The following is a 22,304-nucleotide window of genomic DNA, read 5'->3' on the forward strand; positions in this document are numbered from 1 at the left end:
AAGTTATAATCTCACCATCTTCCTTTATATTTTGGCTTTTTTTCCCAAACCATCATTGTTTCGCATTCCCCAACAAATCTGTGGCGCAACTTTATATTTCATGTCTTTACAGACCCATGTTTTCATTGAACCACCAAATACTAATGTAATAACAAAATCAAAACAATTACAAAGACTTTCATTCTTTGGTTCTCAGATTGACATTCTTGTTTGAATTAATTGATAACGTCAGTTCCTGAATTGATATCTTGCTACATTGTGATGTAATTTATGTAACAAACATTTACAATGCAAGGGATCCTGCAATGCAGGCAATTTGCAACACTTAGTCAATACTACAAAAAGTTATTACAGTCGACTTCTGATGTCACAATGCCTTCTGCCAGAGCTAGCAGCTAGAGTGAAATGCAGATTACGGAGCATACTTAAATCTGCAGTTTACCAGGTGGGGGACTGCATCAGTCACATCCCAATAAACCAGACATTACCCTTGCTAAACCATACAGCTGAACCTGCAAAAAAGACTCCATACTCACTGCCCTTCTTGCAATGGAGAATATAACCCATTCTCCGTCTGTATTCATTACACATCATAAACACGACATAACAATAAAGAACAATTTTACATTCTTTTTCCCTGCCACAGGCCTTGTCGGTTCCCTGGGTGACCAGCCTCCACCCCAATGCTTCATCACCCAGAAGTCTGAGAAATGCTGCATTGCAAAGCCACCAAGTTCTCAACAAACAGATCCTTCTTCCAGAATGACAGATATGTTAAGCATTCTGCTACTCAAAAACGTGACTGATTCATTGAGGCCTTTTGAAGGACTGGCCGATTTCTCAAACTTTCATTGGGATAATGTGGAATCATTTGATGACTGATCCTGGACATCTCCTAGCCAGCCGAGAGATTGTAACCATTAGGTTCTCGAAACGGGTCGTTCTGCCCAGGGTTGCTAAATCATTGCCTCTGATGGGGAGGATGATGAGCAACAGAGATTGCAACCTTCTGTGTGTAATTTCTGAACTATCATGCAGAGACATCCAAGCAGATCCCACCTCCTACCTGCCCAATAGAAATGAAAACCTGCTTCTGCCGCCTGCCTGCGGAGGCAACTCTAGGTAAACGCCAACTTTGCCTGTTGCACAAACGAGTGACCGATGAGCCACACACAGCGGTAGCCAGTTCATGCCCACAGACAGCTGTTCATACCTACATGATATTGAGACACTCATATCGCTAATAGCTGTCTGACCTTCACTTGCCAGTCCACTTTGCCACCTCACGATTAAGCCATGTTTCAACCACAGATGTTACACCTTTTACATTTGGCGTAGCACAATGCTTTGGACCCCAGACTAAGATTAAGCTAAAAAGAGTGTTACTTGGAATCTTCTAAATGGTGCCTCAATCCTGAAAGAATGAGCAATAATCTAAAGAATTGCCCCACAGTAATCTGTTACATGAATGTCCCTATCGAGATGTCAGAATAACTTGACAAGCTAAACAGCAGGTTATAGTTGGCAAACAATTTAAACGGAAAAGGAGATCGCCCATTGGTCAGAGACCCAATTCTGCAACCAACCCATGCAGAAGGAATGCCACCTTGCTGGACACTGTGCTCAACAGGTGGAGGGTATCACCCCATACTATTTGTTTAGAAAATACCATGGCCAAATGCATTTTTGTTACCGCATTGGCCACCAACCCTGTTACATGGATAATTGCACGTTTTCCGATAACTTTGACTGCGAGTGAACTTCTTTTTCCTTTTGTGTCTCTCCTTTGCGCTCACGTTCATGGTGGCGGTGGCTCTTTGAATCAGCTCGCTTATGTCAACTATTGTACTTTTTATTGTCAGTTTGTGTGGCAAGAAAAGTCCAGTTAGGAATTCACAACGCTAATAGCTCTAACTCGAGCAAATGTGAAACCTATTGCATTGAAATGCTTGTTTTAACCTGCCTCATTTATGCTCTCCATTTGTGTTCTTGCTATGACGTAAATAACTGCTGCTGCTGCATTGCAATGCAGGCTAACAGTTGGATGATGCCTCTGAGCAGAAAGTTTTGCATGCTCTTTGTGTTGACTGCACCAACTCCCTGTGTTACATGCACTGGCCCCATGTCTTCTAACTCAGTCGTAGAACCTAATAAACATGGTCATGATGGCTACTATCCTTTACAGATTTTTCTTGATTTGAAATATCTCACCCTAACATTTTCTGCCCTACTGAGTACAGCACATCATTTGAGATGAGCGAGGACTCATTGCAAATTAAACTTCGCTCAACAAGAAGCAATAGAAATATTTTTCCTAGAACAATGCACCCTGAAAGGATCCAGTCCAATAGCCCTTTAAGCAGGTACATGATTAAGGGACACCCAGACTTCTGAGCCCTTGCCTTTCAGACTGAGGCCCTCATTTTGACCCTGGCAGTCTTTTGACTGCCAGGGTAAATGAGGCGATCCCACCACCAACAGGCTGGCGGTGCAGACCGCCACATTATGAGTGCCGCCACATCTCCACTCATACCGCCATGGCGGTCTAAATCGTGGGCCGAAGACGATCATCTGTTACCCGGCGGCCCACAGAAGACCGATGGCGGTATTAGGAACCGGCTTTTGGCCATGGTTTCCGTAGCAGTATCACCACCATCAAAACCGTGTCAGAAAAGGCTTATTCCCGGTCACCGGTAAATGATACCCCACTCCCCAGCAAGCACTAGACCCCCCCCCCCTTCAGCCACAGCAACCCCATCCCCTTTCAGCCACAGCGCCTCCCCACCCCTCTTCAGCCACAGCCCCCTCTTCCCCCACCCTGCATACATGCCCACAGACATCCACACACGCCACGCATACACCCATTTACCTACACTTGCATCCATATACGCATTCACAACAACATTCATACATGTATACAAGCACACATCTATACACTCATTCACAACATTCATACACACATTCAAGCAAGCATACTCACACCCATCTAAACACACATACTCACACGCTTACACACTTGCATGCAGACACACACTCACCTCAACATTCAGACACGCATACAACCACACATTCAAGCACACACGCAGACACCACACACTCATACACAACACCCCCCACCCTTCAGCCCCCTCCCCTGTCGGACGGTCACCTTACCTGTTCCGGGGAGAAAGTCATCTGGCAGGGAAATGGAAGGGGTGCTTCCACTGCCGGCAGTGCCCTGCCAGCAGGACACCGCCAGGCTGTATTATGGCCCATAATACGGCGGGCGGTGTCGAACTGGTGGGGTGGGACCGGTGGTGTAACCGCCAGAGCGCCTCCGCCCGCCAGCACAACTACTGCTGGATTTCCACCCAAAGAGTGGCGTAAATTCAGCAGTACCCGTGATATGGTGGGCGGAAGACTGCCAGCATTGCCGGTCTTCTGGTACCCGTGGCTTTGGCGGTCTTCATGGAAGACCGTCAAAGTCGTCATGAGGGTCTGAGAGTCCAAAACCATAGCAATTAGGCCACAAATGCCACGAAAAAGGATCACCGTAACAAATGTGTGTGATAAGGTTCATTGTATCTGAAACTGGTTCCTATAAACATAGTAACTATTTTCATTATGCTCTACAAGGTGTTGTGCCACTGCAGAACCTGTGCTGTAAACTTTGTTCCCTTTAGGCTCCACGCAGATTCATTTTCATTCACACCCTGTAACGCTCAAAGAGCGCGCACGCTGCTCCAAACAGGAAGTGAGGTACTTACTGTACAGCCACAAGATTAATTTAGTGGGCCACAGAAATTCTCTGAGGCCACAAGTTGTGCAGCCATGCACAAAAGGTTTTTTTTGACAGACGTCATCTGAGACACATTGTAATTCAGCATCGCCTCTTTGAATGGCCATTAGTTGCTCTGTGTGAAGGGAATATTGACTTGTCTAGGCCTCAGAAGAGGAAAGGCGCATGCTTGGGAGAGATAGGAGTAGGGTTGCCACTTTTCCTATAGAGAAACACAGGCCATTTGTTGTTTTAAGAGTCTGCAAATCTGGGACAGGATACTAAATAGGACTTTAAATAGTCTTGTGGTTATTCATTTGTAACTTGACTTTTCTGCATTTGTTTACTTTATTAGCTAGGAGGTCTAGCACCCATTTAAAGGTACTTGCTATTTTAAAGAGAGGTTAGGAGCACACTGCTTCACATCCCAGCACTCTGTTAGCCCCAATACATCATGGTAAATGCAGTGCATGATAACACTTCAGTGACAGTCTTTAGTTGTTCACTCTTGTTAGTGCAGCCAATGCTGTCTGTGTCTAGACACGTGTTTCAAGATAGTTGTCCTTCTTCAGTACAGAGCAACACATTGTTTTGGGGTGCTGGAAATGCTGTCCAAAGTCTTCTCGGGTCTCTGTTCTACTCACTGGGTGCAGATGCATCATCCAGAGCTTATCAGCTAATTAGCTCAAGCCACCATTTCAAACAAAAAGAGGGTGGGAGCACACTGTCTTATATCACAGTACCCAATTCACCCCAGTGCATCATGGTAAATGCAGAGCATGAAAACACTTCAGTGACAGCCTTTAGTTTTTTAGCCTTGTTGGTGCAGCTAGTTCTTTGTATCTCTAGACATGCGTTCCATTTATATTTGCTGTTTGAAGTAAGCACAGAAAAGTTCTAAAAGTACCCACTTGAGGTGATTTTGCTTATTTAGCACCCTCTGTGACATTAAAATACTAGTGGTGCAGGTAGAAAACTGACCGGGTGGCAAACGTACGTAGGAGAGGCCCAGCGCACGTATTAGATAATAAAGTGTGTTTGTGGCTTGGTGAAACAGGTTGCAGACCTACAGCTCACCCTGTAAATACAAAATGAGCTGGAAACTCCTACTTCGAATAGGTTTGGTTCCAGCTCGAGACTCTGTGTGTGTAAATGTTTTTCCGAAATGTTATGAACAGCAGATGGTGGGGCTGGAGGCCATTTTGTCAGGAGCACTGGCATTATGAGTCAAGAGAGCACCAAATTATGTGGAAGGGTTGACTAAATTATGTAGCAAAAAATATGTGGCATAATACAGCTCATTTGATAGTATTACTCCTCATTTTGTAAATTTACACATGGTAATATTGGCTGGACTAAGATTTCCCCTCTTTAGTACCAGTTTAACAACCAAATACAGCAATAACATATTTTACACATTTTAGTAACTTCTGATCCGTTTCAGCTAGAAACAGTTTTTTGTGTGACAATCTACATATTATGCAGCTGCTGTTGGATTGTGTGGCAAATCCATAATTGTACGAAAATAAGATGCAACATGACATATTCCCAGTGGCCCCACCTTTTGGTATGTTATGCTCTTACTTGGCTTAAGGCTTTGCCTTGCAGCTGAAGGAAGAGGAGAATATGGTAACAGTGATAAAGTTGTTCCATTCCCTAGCTTTCACATTCGAATTGATTTCAGCACTGAGCTGCTAATGGTTTGAAACCATGCCAGGAACATACATCCTGCCATTAAATAAAACTACAGAGGGTGGGTCAGTTACTGCATGTAGATTGTGATGAATTTCTTCAGTTTTAACAATTGAGAGTGTAAACTGCTTCAGGAATAATAATGTGTGTGGCTCAGGGAACGGTTTCACTGCAGTAATATTGGTGTTTCCAAAGGTTATACGGACCCTGGATACTGCATGGAACAGACTCTTAGCGAAGCATGCTGGTTGTCTCTGCAAATTCACCCCTGGCACATCTACTATCCAAACTGACTGTGTACTGCATGGTTGCAGGTGCACATATTGTGAGGAGGGAAGTGTAGGTTGAAGGTGTTATTTCTTCTGCCTTTCTGCTATTTGTCACATGCATCCTGGCCTATCTTTTTTGTTTTTGTGATCTGTAACAATTAAGGTGACAGTTTGGAGTCATGGAAAGTGGTGGTGGGATGGGCCTCTCGATGACATTCAACAATAAGTTAAACCGTGTGTCTTTTAAATGCACATATTTTGAAAAAGGAAAGACATTTAGAAAAAATAGGGTAATGTAATTTTCCCACTGACTTGCAATGAAATGGAAGCAGCTTTAAGCAGGGCTGAGGTCTGGCCTTGTGGCTATTGCTTCTGACTTTGCAACTAGGGAACCAGGCTCCAATCTCGGCCTTCGGTCAACATCTAGTAATTCTGGGTAAATCACTTTTAATTGCCCTGTGCCTAAAAACATCTAATATAATCTGGTATTGATATAAAGTACTCTAATGCCCTTGAACTAGGGTTGTGTTATACAAAACTGGGAAAAAAAGTTAAAAGAAACCCCACTTATGGCTGACAACAGTGGTTCTTAACCTTTTTACTTATGTGGACCCCACTTAATTATTACTGAAACCCAGGGGACCCATTGAATCATTATTGGAATCTGGGGACCCCCCACTAAGTTATCTCTGGAAGCTGGGCACCCTGGCTGAAATATTTTTGATGATTTGAACCACATAACAATACTCAAAAATATACAAACAAACATTCATCAAACAAACACGCAAATGATGAGCTAAGTTATTTTATTAATGAACAAATACAAAAATAATAATTCTGTACGAAGGTTGGATCTTTTCTAAGTTCAATTGAGGCCACGCATTGGCTATTCTATATTCTTTTTGATGCACTTGCACTGCTCTCACAAATCAATCTGCTGAGAGACTCTTAGTCTCACATTTCAAATTGTGGTGGCCCCCCTGAGTTGGCTTCGCAGATCACAGGGTTACCCGGACCACAGGTTAAGAATCACTGGCTTACAAAATAGGCAGTCACCTGTCTACATCATGAATATTGGCATGCCTGGTTTTAATCACTGTTATCCCACCCAACTCTCTTAAGAGTTATAAAAAGCAAATAAATTGGGTGAAGAGCACACTGCAGTCCATAAAAAGCTGACACATACAAGTAATATTCTTCTTCAAACCTATGGCTCAACCTTTGTAATGTCTCCAACTAGAATATACACAGATGTAAAGTTAGACAGGATTATTATTCAGAAGTACTGTATTCATATGTACTGAACTTGTTTCCGTTTGTCTCTGCTATGCTCCTACACTGACTGATTTAGACCTGTTTGTGCCGCACATGTTCCCCAACTCTGTAATGCTGATAAAGAACCACACCATGGAAATGTTTCCAAAGTTGGCTGTTCTAGGGTGGGCTTTAGGGCTGGTTGGTAAAATAAGTTAGCTTTACTGTGCCTATTAAGTTGAGCTTTGATGATGGTAAAGAAACAAGAGTGCGGTTGAGAGATCAGATGTATCTATGAGGGGAGAAGGGGAGTGAATATGGGCTGGTTGGGCTGGAGAAGTTTGAAAATTGACAAGAGAGTGGAGGGGCTGAATGTGGGTAAGGGCGGTAAGGCTATGCATTTGGATAATTGTTACAAATTGGGCCTCCAGCTGTCAGAGGTATGCACCCTGTTCAAGTAGGGACCACAGTCCTAGTCAGGATAAGTCAGATAAACAACCTTAAGAGGCAAAATGTAAAGTAATTTTGCAACACTTAATTCACAGTAATACAGTGAAAATACCACAAAAGCCTGCAAACCAGTTTAGACAATAGAGCATATTTATCTGACTAAAACAAGATCAAAACGAAAAAAATCCAATAAGTAGGCGTTGAGATATGAATTTTTAAAGATTTAATTTGAAAACAATGCTTAGAAGTCACTAGTGGTCAAAAGGTTACTTGAGGTCACGCAGGACCAGTGCAAATCCAAAGTTCAGATTGACCACAATGGATGATAGCCTAGCTACAGACCCCACGCAGGATCCGCTAAAACAGTATCTTTGATGGACCAAAGCATTGATGTTGAGAGCATGGTGCGTCGGTTGTTACAGAAATCGGCTGCAGAACCCACTTTTGAGGCCTAGGACTGGAGGGGGCACCTCAGGCAAGGAAGGGACTCACAGATGGCAAAGTCCAGCAGCACCAGGAGAGATGCAGCAAGTCCTTGATGTTCCTGAGACTGCAGAAAATAAGGGGCAACCATCAAGCCTGTGTAGAATCTTGGGTTCAAGGATGAAGAGAACAGGTCCAGTCCTTCTCATTACAGACCAGAAGCAGCAGGCCAACACAGCAAAGCAAGTAGCAAAGTGGCAACCCCTCTTGCAGCACAGCAAGCAGTAGGCCAGCACAGCAATGTAGTTGCAGAGTGGCAGTCCCTCCTGGCAGCACAGCAGTCCTTCCTGTCAGAGTGTCCTTGGTTCCAGTAGAGTTCTGATTTTGCAGGGGTTGGGGTCCAGTACTCATACCCAAATGTGCCTTTGAAGCGGGGGAGACTTTAAAGAGGCCTTTGAAGATAACAAGGTCTCTGCTCTTCCTTCCCTGGCTTCAGACACTCTACAGGGCGGTATGCAGCCCTTTGTGTGGGGAGAGGCATAGCCATATTCTGGTGTAAGTGAGGCAGTGCTAAGCTCCGTACCCCCATCAAGCCAGTTAATTGCCCATCAGCCTGGTGATGGGCCACCAGGATGCAAATGTCACACCCAAGCTCCCTTTGTGTGTGACTGTCTAGAGGGAATGTGCAAAGCCCAACTGTCATCTACCCCAGATGTACATTCAAAGACAGACAGAGGCACAGAATGGTTAAAGTAAGAAAATGCCAACTTACTAAAAGTGGCATTTTCAGACTTACAATTTAAAATCCGACTCACTATAAGTTGTGATTTTAAATTGTGAGTCCAGAAACACCAAACTTCATATTTCTATCTTGGCCCAGTAGGGAATTACACTTAAAAGATGTTACAAGGTAATCCCAATGTTAACCTTTGGGAGAGTTGGGCCTTGCAGCAGTCAAAAATTAATTTAAGAGTTTTTTTTTACTATTCGGGCATGTTGAACTAAAAAGTACATGTCTAACTTTTTAAATACACTGAACACTGTCCTTGGGGTTAACTAGAGCTTACCTTAGGGGTAACTTATATATAATAAAAAGGAATGTTTGGGCCTGGCAAGTGGGCACACTTGTTAGGTGGAAATAACAGTTTAAAACTGCACAAACAGGCTCTGCAGCAGCCGGCCTAAGACATGTTTGTGACGTTGCTGTACTGGGTAGCACAACCAGTGCTGCAGGCCCACTAGTAGCACTTGATTTACAGGCCCTAGGCACACTTGGTGCAATTTACCAGGGACCTCAAAGTAAATTAAGTATGCCAATTGTAGACACACCAATGTTATCATGCTCTAATCAGAGAGCACATGCATGTTAGCAGTGATAAAGTGCCCAAAGTCGTACATTCAACGAAAACAAGGTCTGAAAATGAGGGGGTGGAAGGCAAAAAGTCTGGAGATGACCCTGCAGAAAGGGCCATTCCCAACAGTAATGAAAATATTTTAAAATGAAATGTTAAACCAGAAATCTGTGCCTTTTCCTTATACCCATCAGCATCCTGATAAATCACCTACAAATAAAAGTGTGTTGTAAACTGTAAGCAGTGGATAGAATGCATCTTTTATTTTAAGGAAGAACGAATCCGGCAGAAATTATTGTTGCTGTAGCACCCAGGAATAAAGCAAAGTATCAGTAGACATGGCAGAGTTGAATAGGCAATTTTTTAAGTGGGGGAAAGAATGATGACAGGCAAGAGTGATGACCCAAAAAAATAAGACTGAAGTCTTTCCATTAGGTATGTTTTGTGTGATTTTGTAAAAAGCACACCTGTGAATTATCACTGTGTTAATAATGGCTGATGACCAATCATTTGGGTGAGCTCCTGCAGTAGAGTTCTTGGTTTAAACTTCAAGTAACTGGTTCTAATAGGGGGAGGTTTCAGTCGGCAGCTCATAATTTTTCTATTGATTACATGTGGCATTTTAAGCTGCGCAATAGAAATAATCTTGGTGCCCTGATAACTCCCATAAAAAATTACTGTCCAGAGATTTTTATTTTTGATTTGTGTTTTTGGATCGTTAGGAAAGTAACTTTGCTTGTGTAGACATTGGGTATATGGGCTGAATTTTTCCGGACAACATTTTTAAAAATGGTGATGAGTCTCAGTGATGATGTAATATTTCAGGAACCAGGAGTTCTATATACTTAATTTTGGTGTCAAAACATTGATTTTGGGGGTCAAGTAGTCGGATAGAGACAGAAAAGAGCCTCTCATAGCAACCTTTCTGCCATTTTCCGAAATGACAGCTATAATACAGGAATATACACCAAACAATGTTTATGATCTGAATATGTAAACATGTTTATCACTCCTGTTTTAGACACATTTTCATTGTTCACTTTATTTGTTTTGGCAATCGCTTGTGGTACATTTGCAGAATGTTGAACATTTGAGAAGAGCATATCTACAGGGACATCTTTTTGTAGCACAGGTTTTTCAAATACATCCATGTGTAAGTTCTGTGGGTTGAGGCTTTAAACATGTCTTAGGGTTTAGCACCCTATCAATATCTTCCTAACCCAATTCACACAGATCTTTCTCTACAAATGCATTATTCAAAATATTTACACATCTTCTGATCAAGTAGAGTGCTCTTTTAATTTGTCCAAGCACAGAATATGACATCGGTGAAAGGTCACTTAGTGGGGCTGATCTCTTGAACTCATTGTAGCAAAGATTATCAAATGTGAGACAGACATAACTTGTTTTCCACAAATGCACAAGGTATTTTTCTAAGTCACATTCTTCTTCTATCTCAGCAAATCCTTTTAATAACTTCACAGGTTCATCATTAAAGCTCCAAGCTTTGTTTCAGTTTTGCTCATAGTTTCATCACCTTTAAGAATGTGTGCCTTGATAAGAACACTGGGCATCTCTGAGTCAAGTTTCTTGACAGAATATGAAGCAGGATTAAATGTCTTTTCTCACCTATTCCATAACTTATACATAACTCTGTCAATCCTTGACTTGTGAACATTGCAACAAATCTAAGTAGCACAATAATAACATCTGTGTCATTTGACAAAACAATGACTCGATTGGAACCACTTCAAACAGCCCACTCAACATGTGGCACAACACAAAGGTCAGTTTCCTCCAATTGCTGTTAAGTTCCTGAACAATATGGCCCATACCTTTTTAATATCTCTCTGCAGGCACTAACTCCTTATTGACAATCATTCCACTTGCAATAATTGGAACTTCTGTGTTCACTGAAGCATCTGACATTTTTTGCTGAGTTAACATTTCCAAGTTCATCTTGATCGATGTTGATGACCAGAATTTACCAAGTTGCACAGGTATAGGTGTCTAATTTTTGGTGTAGACAAAAGTGTTCCACTTGTAGAAATTTTTCTGATTCTCTCACATTCTCTCACATTCTTTGACTGATAGTTTAAGAGAACAATCAAAGACTGTGCAGTTCTTGCAAGGTGCACACTGACTTTGACATTTGTAGAACAGTCTGAACAACCTCTCTGAAGTTTTACATCGATGAAATCTTGACCGTCTGCAATTGTGACGTATAGGCCACAACAGCAGTTTTCAATAAGGAAACTTTTTTGATTTGAAATTCTGCAGGTGAAAGATTTGTTTTCAAGCTCTTGTACGAGTTTGTTCTTCACTGGGTTGGTCGCAACATTGCCATTAAATAACGCTTTTGTTGGAGGAAGATCTTTTGACAGAATGCCCTTTGTTACCTGGTTTGTAGGGTCTTGTTGTACGAAACTCTTACTGTGGCATTAAAGCCTGGAAGTTTAGCTTTAGTGGTTATGTCAAACAGCTTTTTCTCTTTCAATACAAATCTTTCTTGCTTCAGTTCTGCGTATAGTTTCGATCCATGTTCCAAGACATGTATTAGACATATCTTTATATCATTATCCACATTGTTTAGTCACAAAGTTGTGTAGTCGCACAAGGGCAGTCATTTCAAGGAGTTTCCTTGCTGCTGCATGAAATTAAGAGGGCTTTCAACATGGTTTTTAAAATGGTCACCTCTCGTTCCCAAAACTTTGTGGTGAGGAACAGTTTGACGATGTTCCATTGATTATGAATTTGTCATCTCTCTGAAAACATTGCAAATAGAAAGGACTTCATGGTAAACATGCTGCCATTGAGCAACATATTCACTTTTATGTGTCTGACCAACAATTCCCTTGGAGCTTTTCTGTGATCTCTGAATCATCTGTTCCCGTTTCATATCTGGAGCCAAAGCACTAAAGCTTTCCTCTCTGTCTTCCACCACAAAATGTCTTTGGATTTATTTTCTGTAGAGGTATGGGTTGTCCACCTCTAGCTTCTTCACTCTTTCCAAATACCAGGGCCCATATCCCAGGTAGTTTATGCACTCAAATTTGTGAAACACAGTAATTGGTGTGCAGCTCCCAATCACCTTCCCTATCAGCAAGTAGCAAGTTTTTCAGTAGAGCTGTCATGTGTAAACCATTTCCCCGGTACTTTCACAGTTCTGATTTTTCTTCACATTCTTTGACAAACGCTACGAACTTGATTGTACGGTTTTATGATTTTGAACTGAATGTATTGAACATTGCCTGGCTTTGCATTGGGTCTTTTAAATGAAGTGTACCCTGTGCCTAGTCCACTTCTGGGATAAGATTTTCAAAACCTAATTTGTCATTCTTGTTCCAAAAAGCATTCCAATGCAGTATTTCTATAGCCTCAGATATGATGAGCATAGCTTGTAACAAATGAACATAATGAGTTCTGCTCAATACTGACTGGACAGTTTTGCTTCCAAAGATTTCAGCCTCTGTAAGTGCATTGTCTTTGCCACATCCACCTAGATAACTTCCTGCGCACTGCAACACAACTTTTCTCATGTAAATAACACCCATCATTGGGTAAAGATCATCAAATTGTACTAGATTGCTCATACAAATGTAAGCTACAATGCAGAATAAAATCTTCATCATAGAAAGTTGGCAGGATAGTCTGATCTTCAAGCTGAGCACGTATATTTTGGAAACATTTTAGAACTGTGTATACTGTTGCGTAATTTTTACTGGAGATGGTGTTTCTGGTACAAACCCAACCTTCTTCAGTGGGACGGTTTTCTGGGAGATCAGAGTATGAATTCCAGCCCACGGAGGAACTGGCTTTTCTTCATCCTTCAGTCCGCACAGATCAAACAATATGATAAATTTAGTTAAATCAGCATTGTGGACCATAGAATCGGTTAGAAGATCCATGTCCGCAGCCACTTTGAAACTTTCTGGTAGACTGGACGTATTGATGGCTTGTAGTGATTTTGTACACGTTGGCAAGGTAGTTTGGGTATAAGTTTGCAGCTTCGTTTGTTTATACCTACAGCTGAAACAGCTTGTTTTCCTAGCAGCTACTTCATTGATACAGTCTTGAAAAAGCACCATGGCAGTATCATGTGTGCTGGATGTTCCAAAGAAGAGCTGTCTTCAAAATCATAATTATCAAGAGCTGCAATTGTAAATACTTTCCTGCGAAAGTGACATGGAAGTGGTATGCTGTCGGATTCATAAGATTTTACAGCATGAGATGCTAACTAGCTCCTGCTCCATACTATGTCACTATAACTTGTTGAGTTACCAATCCTATTCTTTAAAGTAATTAGCTCTCTCCTTTTCCACTTGTCCTAGATTGCGTGGTCAGTCAACATGTGTAGTAACGTTTTCTTTTTGCCGTAATGTAATTCATAAAACATGATTTGGAAAAGACAGTACATTTACACAGCATAAACCTATCGGTTCATGGGATTGTCTTCCATTTCTTCACTTGTATCTTCTAAGCCATCATGAATGTTGTTGGCTTCTGTTCGGAACTTTAGTTTGTAACAGTTTTGCCTTGCTGATATTAAACAATGAGGTAAAAAATGTTAAGTCAATATCGGGCATTCTTGTTAACTCCCATGATTTGCAGAGCTCTGGGGCATCACTTTGTCATTAAGTCCAAAATTGTAATCTTCCAGGATGTTTCTTAAGATGGTTCCTGCTGATTTTATTGCATCCTGTGCTCTTATTTTGTCAGCAAGAACTTCAGGAGTCCAATCAGCTGAGAACACCATAAGTGGCTCATTCTTTTTTTAGGCTGACAAAATGAATTCCTTCGTACATTCGCACCAGAAAACGTTTAATTTTATTATTATGGATCAATGCAGTTCCATCAATGTTGAACTTATTTCTCAGATCTCACTGAGTATGAACCGGTAGCCAGCAGTCAAGAGTGGCTTTAAAACTTAATTTGCTTTTTCAAAGAGTGCCACCTTAACTGAAGGCTGGTGGATACATTGCTGCTGGGAGCTCATCGTACATTCATATTTTCAAATGTATGTACGTATGCAGTTCGGATGGGCATACAAAGTGGCTGCAAATACATTCACCTTGATGTGTAGATCAGCTGCTCGGCTGAAAACTTCACCTTGGAAGAAACTAGCTACAGATAAAAAAAAGTGTCCTTTGAGACTCTCATTGTCTGTCCTTTTCTCTTTTGTCAATCCCTTTTGCCCTTCTTCTGGTTAAACCATAGATAGCAAATTGAAGATCCTCTGCTTTCTGATGAGTTGTTGGGGGTGGATGAGGGGTAGCCATCGATCTTCTAAGTGGATGGGCATTGGGTTTGGTTGTCTTCCCTTTCTCAGAAGACTCGGATTCCTGTTATTCACTAGTTTCTGCTATTTTTGGACCATTTTTTCCAGCTTTTTTTTCCATTGTATACGACTTGTAGCACTTGTTACAATGATAAAATGTTATCCTCTTTACCCACTAGTTTCAATCGCTTGTGAACTTCGTCTTGCTGTATTTCTGCAGCATCTCAAACTCTCTTTTGTCCCAGCAGGCAGTTGATGTTAGCTTTTCTTTCGTATTAGTTTGGCATATGACATATTTTTCTTTGTTGAAGGAGTCCTCAGATTTTGTAGTTAGCAACACTCTGTCAGGAGGTAAAAGATCCTCTGCTACCACCTGCTTCCCTCATGTTTACAAATTTGAATTAACGGAAAACCTGAAACAAAAACAATATTAAAATAAATTACCAATATAATGACTATAACGCATCTTTATGGAGCCGTCATTTAGGAAAATGGTGGAAGGCTTGCTTGGAGGAGTTATTTTCTATCTCTATAAAACTACTTGACCCACAAAACCTGTGTGTTGACACCAAAATGAAGTATATAGGTCTCTTGGTTCCTGAAAAATTACATCATCACTGCAACACATCCGCTATTTTTAAAAATGTGGTCTGAAAAAATCAGCCCAGATTAGCAATGTCTACCAATGCTCAATTACTTCTCCAATGATATAAAAACCTAAATAAAAAATGAAAATCTCTGGGCAAGGCCTAAAAAAAACTATCCCTAAATCTCCAAGAAACAGTTATTATTTTATTATGTGGGGTTAAATGGCAGTCTTTAATAAGCAACCAAGTCTTCATGTGCTAAAGGTTTGTATCTTAGATCTGCTACTCAAAAGATTTTTGCAGATTCAACTATAAACTGCAGAGTATGCGTCAGCTGATGGATTATGTGGCAAAGGAGGCAAATCTCTAATTATGCCAAAATCGCTACATCTGCACAGTCACATAATTGCAGTGGCCCTGCATTTTGGATCGTACTGGCACGTATATTTCCCCTTCTAGCCCTGTCGTGGTGCTGAAGCGAACATAGAGACATTTGTAATGCATGTTGTGTTTTGAGGAGGCCTAGTGAGCAAAAACACTAGTGACTGGAGGATAATTATACACTATAACAGAGCTTCATTTTTTAAAAAATTAGAATGCGTAAAGTAAACAAAAATAAATCAGATTTGACATCTGAATCAAAGTTCAAGGCTGCTGGTAGCTGAGGCCTCTTAAGGCTGTCAGAAGTTCGAGCATGGCATTTACTTTAGCTGCCTGCAGGAGTACAAGGGTTTCGGTGAGAAATAACTGGAACGATGCTGGAGTAGCGTGCCCCTTCGGAAACAGTCCCTCCGCCCAAGACAGCTACGCCCCTGCTCTAAGAACGAGATTTCAGACAGAAATGACACCAGGCAGACTAGGATACAGTGAAGCGTAAGCATGCTTCTGCTGAGCAATCTTGCCATGCTGCGCTGTAAGGCGCAGTCACTATTAATCCATCTCCACAATAAATGCTCAGGGTTGGGTCAGCAATGCTGTGTTGTGTTGTCGCACTAGGGATTCCAAGAAAAGGACTCTTTTTTTTATTTCTTTTTTTTAATTTTTTTTAAAGGGGCAAATGCCAGTAGGAATGTTTTTTTAGGTGCATGCACTTCAACTTTGCTTTTTGTTATCTGTAATGGGTGCCTCAGCCCTTCATACTTCATAGGCTGATAAACTGCATATCTTTTACTTGGAGTATTAAAACTGGTTGTATTTGATGTGCTTAGAAATCCACAGCAATACATGAAGCACTATATAAATATTTTAGTTAGAGTATTTGTTCCAGTGCAAGTATGATGTCTTATACACAGAGCGCCCCAAAATAAATATTCTTCTCGGGTTGGTGGGCGGCGGGATGGATGGTTGGGTGGGTACACAGATTGATATCTATTATTATCTGTTAACCCTTTATCTCCTAGGTCTCCTTGCAGGCTTCTCCCCCAGAGACTAAGGGCAATGAAGACATCCATAATGGAATCCTGTCTTCTTTCAGTGCTGAGCACAATACATTTCCTCACAGACTTGCTTGTTCCAGCAATCATGTACCATATAGGTGATGGCAGTTTGAAGCAGTGATGTCACGTCACGTATCCCTCTTGTTGTTTATTTTGGTATTATATGACGCTTAATACTGTGGATCTCCCAAAATTAACACCCTTCCACTGCACACACCGATGCTGTAGGTTCAGGGCCCTACAATAGTAAGCGCTATACAAGTGTTATAAACACAACACAATACAACATCTCCCTTCGTAGCTCTCTCTGCAGGAGTTGCAATTAAAATGCAGCACACATGGAACAGGGTTTTTTTGTCTTTCCAACATTCACATGAAGGAAGGGAACCTGCACCATAGCACACAGTTACACACTTAATCTCCTTCAATAATCCTCTAACTGGCATGAAATATATCTGTGCAACGCGACAACTAGGAAGAACAAGCACTAACCAATATTGTATAGTGGTTAGATGGTGGGTGGTGCAATTCCTTAAAGAAGACCTATTCATTTGTGCCCTTCCCCCACAAGAAGCAAGGTTTACAGCACACCACATGATGCTGAAAAAAATACAAAAAATACACACACATTATTTGTCGGACTGAAATAAGATAGCCAGAAGCAAATGCTTTGGGCCAACTCTACGTTGTAGTGCACAAAAATCGGAGGAATGGCACCAGCTATATTATTTTTAAAAACGTACATTCCGCCCACTACAAGAGTATAGACCTGCCCTCTTCCTGGGGTGAGGTGAGTTTCGGAAGCATTTCAAAATGATTTTAAAATTAAAAGAACCCAGACAAAAATAATCACAAGCCTCACTCACCTCAACAGTTACAGCCTTATCAGCAGCGCCACAGTAAGCAGCACAGCACATGACACAGGAAAAAAAAAAAAATGTTCCTTATGTGATCACTACTCTGAAGCGCGAAACAGAAAGCACAAAATGAGTCAATGTATTAAAATGTGAACACAATCTAGTGGGAGACAAATAATCACCATTAGATTTTCTGAAACAATATAGTCTATTATGATTAATTGCATTGTGTTATTATTATTATTATTATTATTATTATTATTATAAAAAAATAGCAGTGTTCAACAGCAAAAAAGCTCCCTGGTATGAATGTCAAATATATCTGTACTCGAAATGTGCATCCGTGCATAATATGCTAAGGTGCCAGTTCCCAAAGTGTCAAGTGACATTCATGGCATTTAAGACTTTGAATGTCTGATTATGGAACAGTATTTGCACGCTATTCCTCAGCAGTAGTCTTAGGCCAGGTGCAGTCCAGAGAAATTGGCTTCGTGTCTTAGTAGTTCAAGGTTCATGTCTTGTGGGCTCATAAACTACACACGAACGAGTTACTTAACTTCGGTAACGACTTTCTTTTCTGATGGATACATTAGCTACCTGTGGATTCCTCACCTAATAAATACTCCCCTTGCAGCAGCATTCGACGGAAACCTTCTTCCTAGCTTCTGCACGTCGACGAGGATGTCACAATTGCGCACGCGACACCGTCTGACGTCATTCAGGCAATAAGAGGTCCGCGCTGACGTCAGTTCCCTTTTTTCTGTGCCATTCGAAACGGTTATCTTCGAGGGAGCTACTGTTGCTGTTCGACAGTTACAGTGTGTTTTTGGTTATTTTTACTTTGAGACATTACAATGTCGCAAAGAAAGTCAGGATTCAAGCCCTGCCGAGAGTGTGGAGGCAAAATGTCAGTAACGGACCCACATTCTGACTGTTTGTAGTGTCTGAGTTTCCGACCAGAAGGCATACTCCTGCAAATTAACAGTGTCCGAACTGCAGCAGCTAAAGTTGGAGCCGTAGCGAGTAGTAGAAAATATATAACAAACAGCAAAGGAAAAGAGAGATGGCCTCATCATTACGTCAATGACCTCATCAAACATGACGTGCGGCGGCCATTTTAAATTGGGGGAATATACATGAAATATTGTAACTGTAGCAATTTTCTCTACACCTCAGCAGCATGTAAGAAAATCGATATCAACATAGTTGTGGTCATTATTGGCTTTGCACTGTGGCAGCAGGGGGCGGAAACAGGCACCCGCATAAAATAGCCTCTAAAATTTGTACTCGGTCTTTGAATGCACAGCACATGTAACCAGAGAAGAACATGATTTAGAGCCCTGTTAACAGAAACAGACCGGAGCCACTGAAAATATCCAGCGCTCTGGTCAAATGCTATTAGCCTTTGAAATAAGTAGTCCCTAAACACATGTTACATTGGCACAAGTGGAAGGGTACAAGTACTGGGGCCATGCTCCAGGGGAGTATACAGCTGTGGAAAAGGTGGGACAAAGAGCAAGCATTGACCACTAGCAAGCAAGGATTTTTTTAAGGACACTGAAACAAGCCAGTAAAAAAGCAGAGAGCCCACATAGAAGTATAGAAGTATATACCAAAGTATATACAAGAGGTCTCGAATGCTCAACCTAAAAATGACTCTCCATTTAACAGGGAATCAGAGGCTGCCTCCAACTGACACATCCTCACTCACTTGCTGCTCCCCATCGCTATCAGGCCAGCTGAATGCAGTGCAACCTACAAAGAGCCTTGTCTGGAGAGTTGTTTCCTCTGGCGAGCAGACTATCTCTCAGCCTCTGCCCTGTACATCGTAAGCTGAGCACTTCCAGCCCTGCAAACCTCCATAGAGATCCTTGGCTGAAGTGGAGGGAAGAGGCACCTCTCTGCTTCCATGCCGACATTCTTCAGACAGTTGTTCTCAGAAAAAGACAGACCGCTCCATGCGAGGCATGAATGAACTGTCAGGAGCGGAATGCATCAGTGTTAGTCAGGAGCAGCAAGCTGGCGATGAAGTGAAATGACTCCTTTTTTAAACAGCCTTGCCGCCCCTGTTGATGGTCAAGGATACCCCATTACCCTCCCATGAAACCAATGACTCCACCTGTGGGCAAGCCTATAAAAGTCCAGTCTGATAGTTTTCTGTTTGCAGATTCCTTATGTTTGAACTTCCCCCTGGCGTTAGCTTTATCTAGAGAATTTTCTGAGCAGTACCCCTGCATACCGTTAGGTGGCGTCAATCGACTCTGTGTCCTTCTTCAGTGTTTTCCATGCAGATATGACATTGATGATCCTATATAAGCGCCACCCCGGTGCGCTGACGTCAGTTCTTTTATTCCACGCCAGCTGCACCAATCCGAAGAGAGCCATCCCTCAGTCACCTTTTGACTGCCCTTTTATTTTACTTTTGTCAAAGATTTTTTTGAGTTTTCTATTCCTAGTGCTTCGAGGAAGGCTGGGTTCAAGTCCTGTGGGTTGCCATCGAGTGATGTCAATGAGTGATCCTCACCTTGTGTGTCTTTGGTGCCTGGAGTTCGACCCATCCCAAAGTTGCGCTCCACATGCCGGCCATGATTCCGAAGGCTTTGAGGGAGCGGTCCCTGAAGCTGATGGCGGCCCAACACTCTGCTCCTGGTAAGTCGAGGTTCTGGTTGAGAGGATGGCCCTGTGAGCGGTTATGGAGTTCTCCATCGTTGTTGTCCCATTCCAAATCCTAGGGACTATTGGATGTCGAAGCACAAGAAGAAGGGCAAGAAGTAAAAGCGTTCTTCGACTTCTCATCGGCCGACGAGATGAGGGAGCGTTGGCGCTCAAGACCTTGTTCTAACAAACCTGCACCTGGGCTGACTCTGCACCTCCCCGAGTTTCCAGGAGCCGTAGAAACCTCTGGCCAGCGTTGTGAGTTCTATGAGGCCATGCGCCTCATTTTTGGGCAGCCCGACTCTGCTGGAGCGTCTTTGGGCCCTATGGAGTTGTAAGGGGCCCCTTCGGTTTCGGCGGCGTTGGTGACTTTGGCCCCTTGCCAAGGGACACCCATGGATCCAGCCCTGGATCCGGACCAGCGCCGGTCGTGCCACCCAAACGCCCATCACCACGATGACCCTTCTTACACCGCCCAGGCCCACAGGGGGTGCCACCCCAATTCACATTGCTGACTTCAACATGGAGCGGGATGGGTGTCATACAATGCCGACTCTGATGCAGGCCGGAGTTGAGCCTCCTATGTTGGATCCTGAGCCCCTTTCCTATGGGCTAGGTTACTGTGAGGAATGAGAGAGGTTGCTGTACCCTTTAGAATCCCAGCTCCAAGACCCTATAGATTGGCGTAGAGACGTAGGTGAGGTCAGTGGCCTGGTTACTTCTCCAGATACTGACCTGCTTTCTCCCCCTACTGTGGCTATAGAAGTGGGCGCTTCCTATTCCGTGGTGGTGAGAAGAGCAGTTGAGGTCTTGGACCTCGAGTTCCCTTCAGTGGCAGTCAGGACTAACCTAATGACAGAGGTGCTTCTGCCTGGAGCTTCCATGCTCCCCTTTAATGAAGCCCTCCGGAATGTCCTACTGGGTACTTGGTCTAAACCCAGCACAGTGGCTCCTGTGAACAGGACATTTGCCCGCCACCCTGCTACGGGGGACCCAAGCTTTCTGATGCAACACCCCAACCCTGACAGCATGAGAGCTTGATCATCCAAGCCTCCAATTACCAGGGTGCGTTCCCTTTCACACCCCCGGGTAGGGAATCCAAAAGGTTGGGTACACTTGGGAAGATGTTTTCTTCCTCCAGCCTAGCATTGCGGTCTGTGAGCACCACATGTCTTTTGAGTCATTATTCCCACACACTGTGGAATTTGGTTGCACAAGTGCTACCACAGGCACCGGAAGAGTCCCAGTCTGTACTCTCTCAGGCAGTTGGCAATGGTAGGGACGCAGCAAAGTTTACTATCCGTTATGGACTGGACATGAGTGACTCCACTCGGCAGAGTGGTTTCATTGACGGTAGCCCAGAGGCCCCATGCCTGGTTAGGATGTCTAGGCTACTTTGATGGGTACGCCCTTTGATGGCACCCATCTCTTTGGGGACGAGGCAGATTCGGCACTCAGCGCTTCAAGGATTCTCATGCTATGGCCCGGCCCTTGGGCCTCGCAGCAGCGCTTCACCCCCGAGTCTGCCTTTTGTGGCTACGGAAGGGGCCTCCAAACATGTCCATTCCCGGCCAGCCATCATGCCACACTTGCTGCCCAGCCTGTTCCCGCCCGAGGTTGTAGGATCCACCAACCTCGTGGATCAGGGATCCAGAGGTCTGGTCAGTTCACTGCCCCCGACTCTCCCTCTACATCAGCCTCTAAGCCTTCCTAGTCTGACCTTCACCAGGCACCAGTTGGAGGCAAGATTTGTCATCACCTGCTCTGATGGCAATCTATCACGTCAGACAGGTGGGTTTTGCAGATAGTCTGAAAGGGCTACTCCCGCCCTTTCAAGACTACCCCTCCATCCATGCCACTATTATATGATCGGATGACAGAGGATCTCCTGCCTCTTCTCTGCGAGGAATTTGCTGCTCTCTTGGCCATGGAAGCCATAGAGAGGGTTCCCATGCCAGAAGTAGGTTGTAATTACTATTTCCACTACTTTCTGGGACCCAAAAAGGACAAGGGCCTCCACTGTATCCTAGACCTTCGATCCCTCAATCTCCTCCTTTAAAGGAGAAGTTCACAATGCTCACTCTGGCTCAGGTTTTATCTGCCTTGGACCTAGGAGACTGTATGGTAGCATTGGACTTACAGGCTGCTTATTTTCATATTCCCGTCCTGCCTTCCACATACGTTACTTGCGGCTCACGGTAGCCACAAGCATTTCAGATCACTGTGCAACCCTTTGGCCTTACTGGTGCCCCACAAGTGTTCACCAAGGTGATGGTGGTGGTCACAGCTCATCT

The 22,304-nt window shown here is 43.1% G+C and overlaps 1 protein-coding gene across 3 annotated transcripts in view; it reads left to right on the plus strand.

Annotated features, from left to right (window-relative positions):
* Positions 1 to 22,304, plus strand: part of CEP128 (centrosomal protein 128) — a 722,948-nt gene that overhangs the window by 176,997 nt on the left and 523,647 nt on the right. The window lies entirely within an intron of this gene.

The sequence above is a fragment of the Pleurodeles waltl genome, chromosome 9, assembly GCF_031143425.1.
Source record: "Pleurodeles waltl isolate 20211129_DDA chromosome 9, aPleWal1.hap1.20221129, whole genome shotgun sequence".
Taxonomy (NCBI): Eukaryota; Metazoa; Chordata; class Amphibia; order Caudata; family Salamandridae; genus Pleurodeles; species Pleurodeles waltl.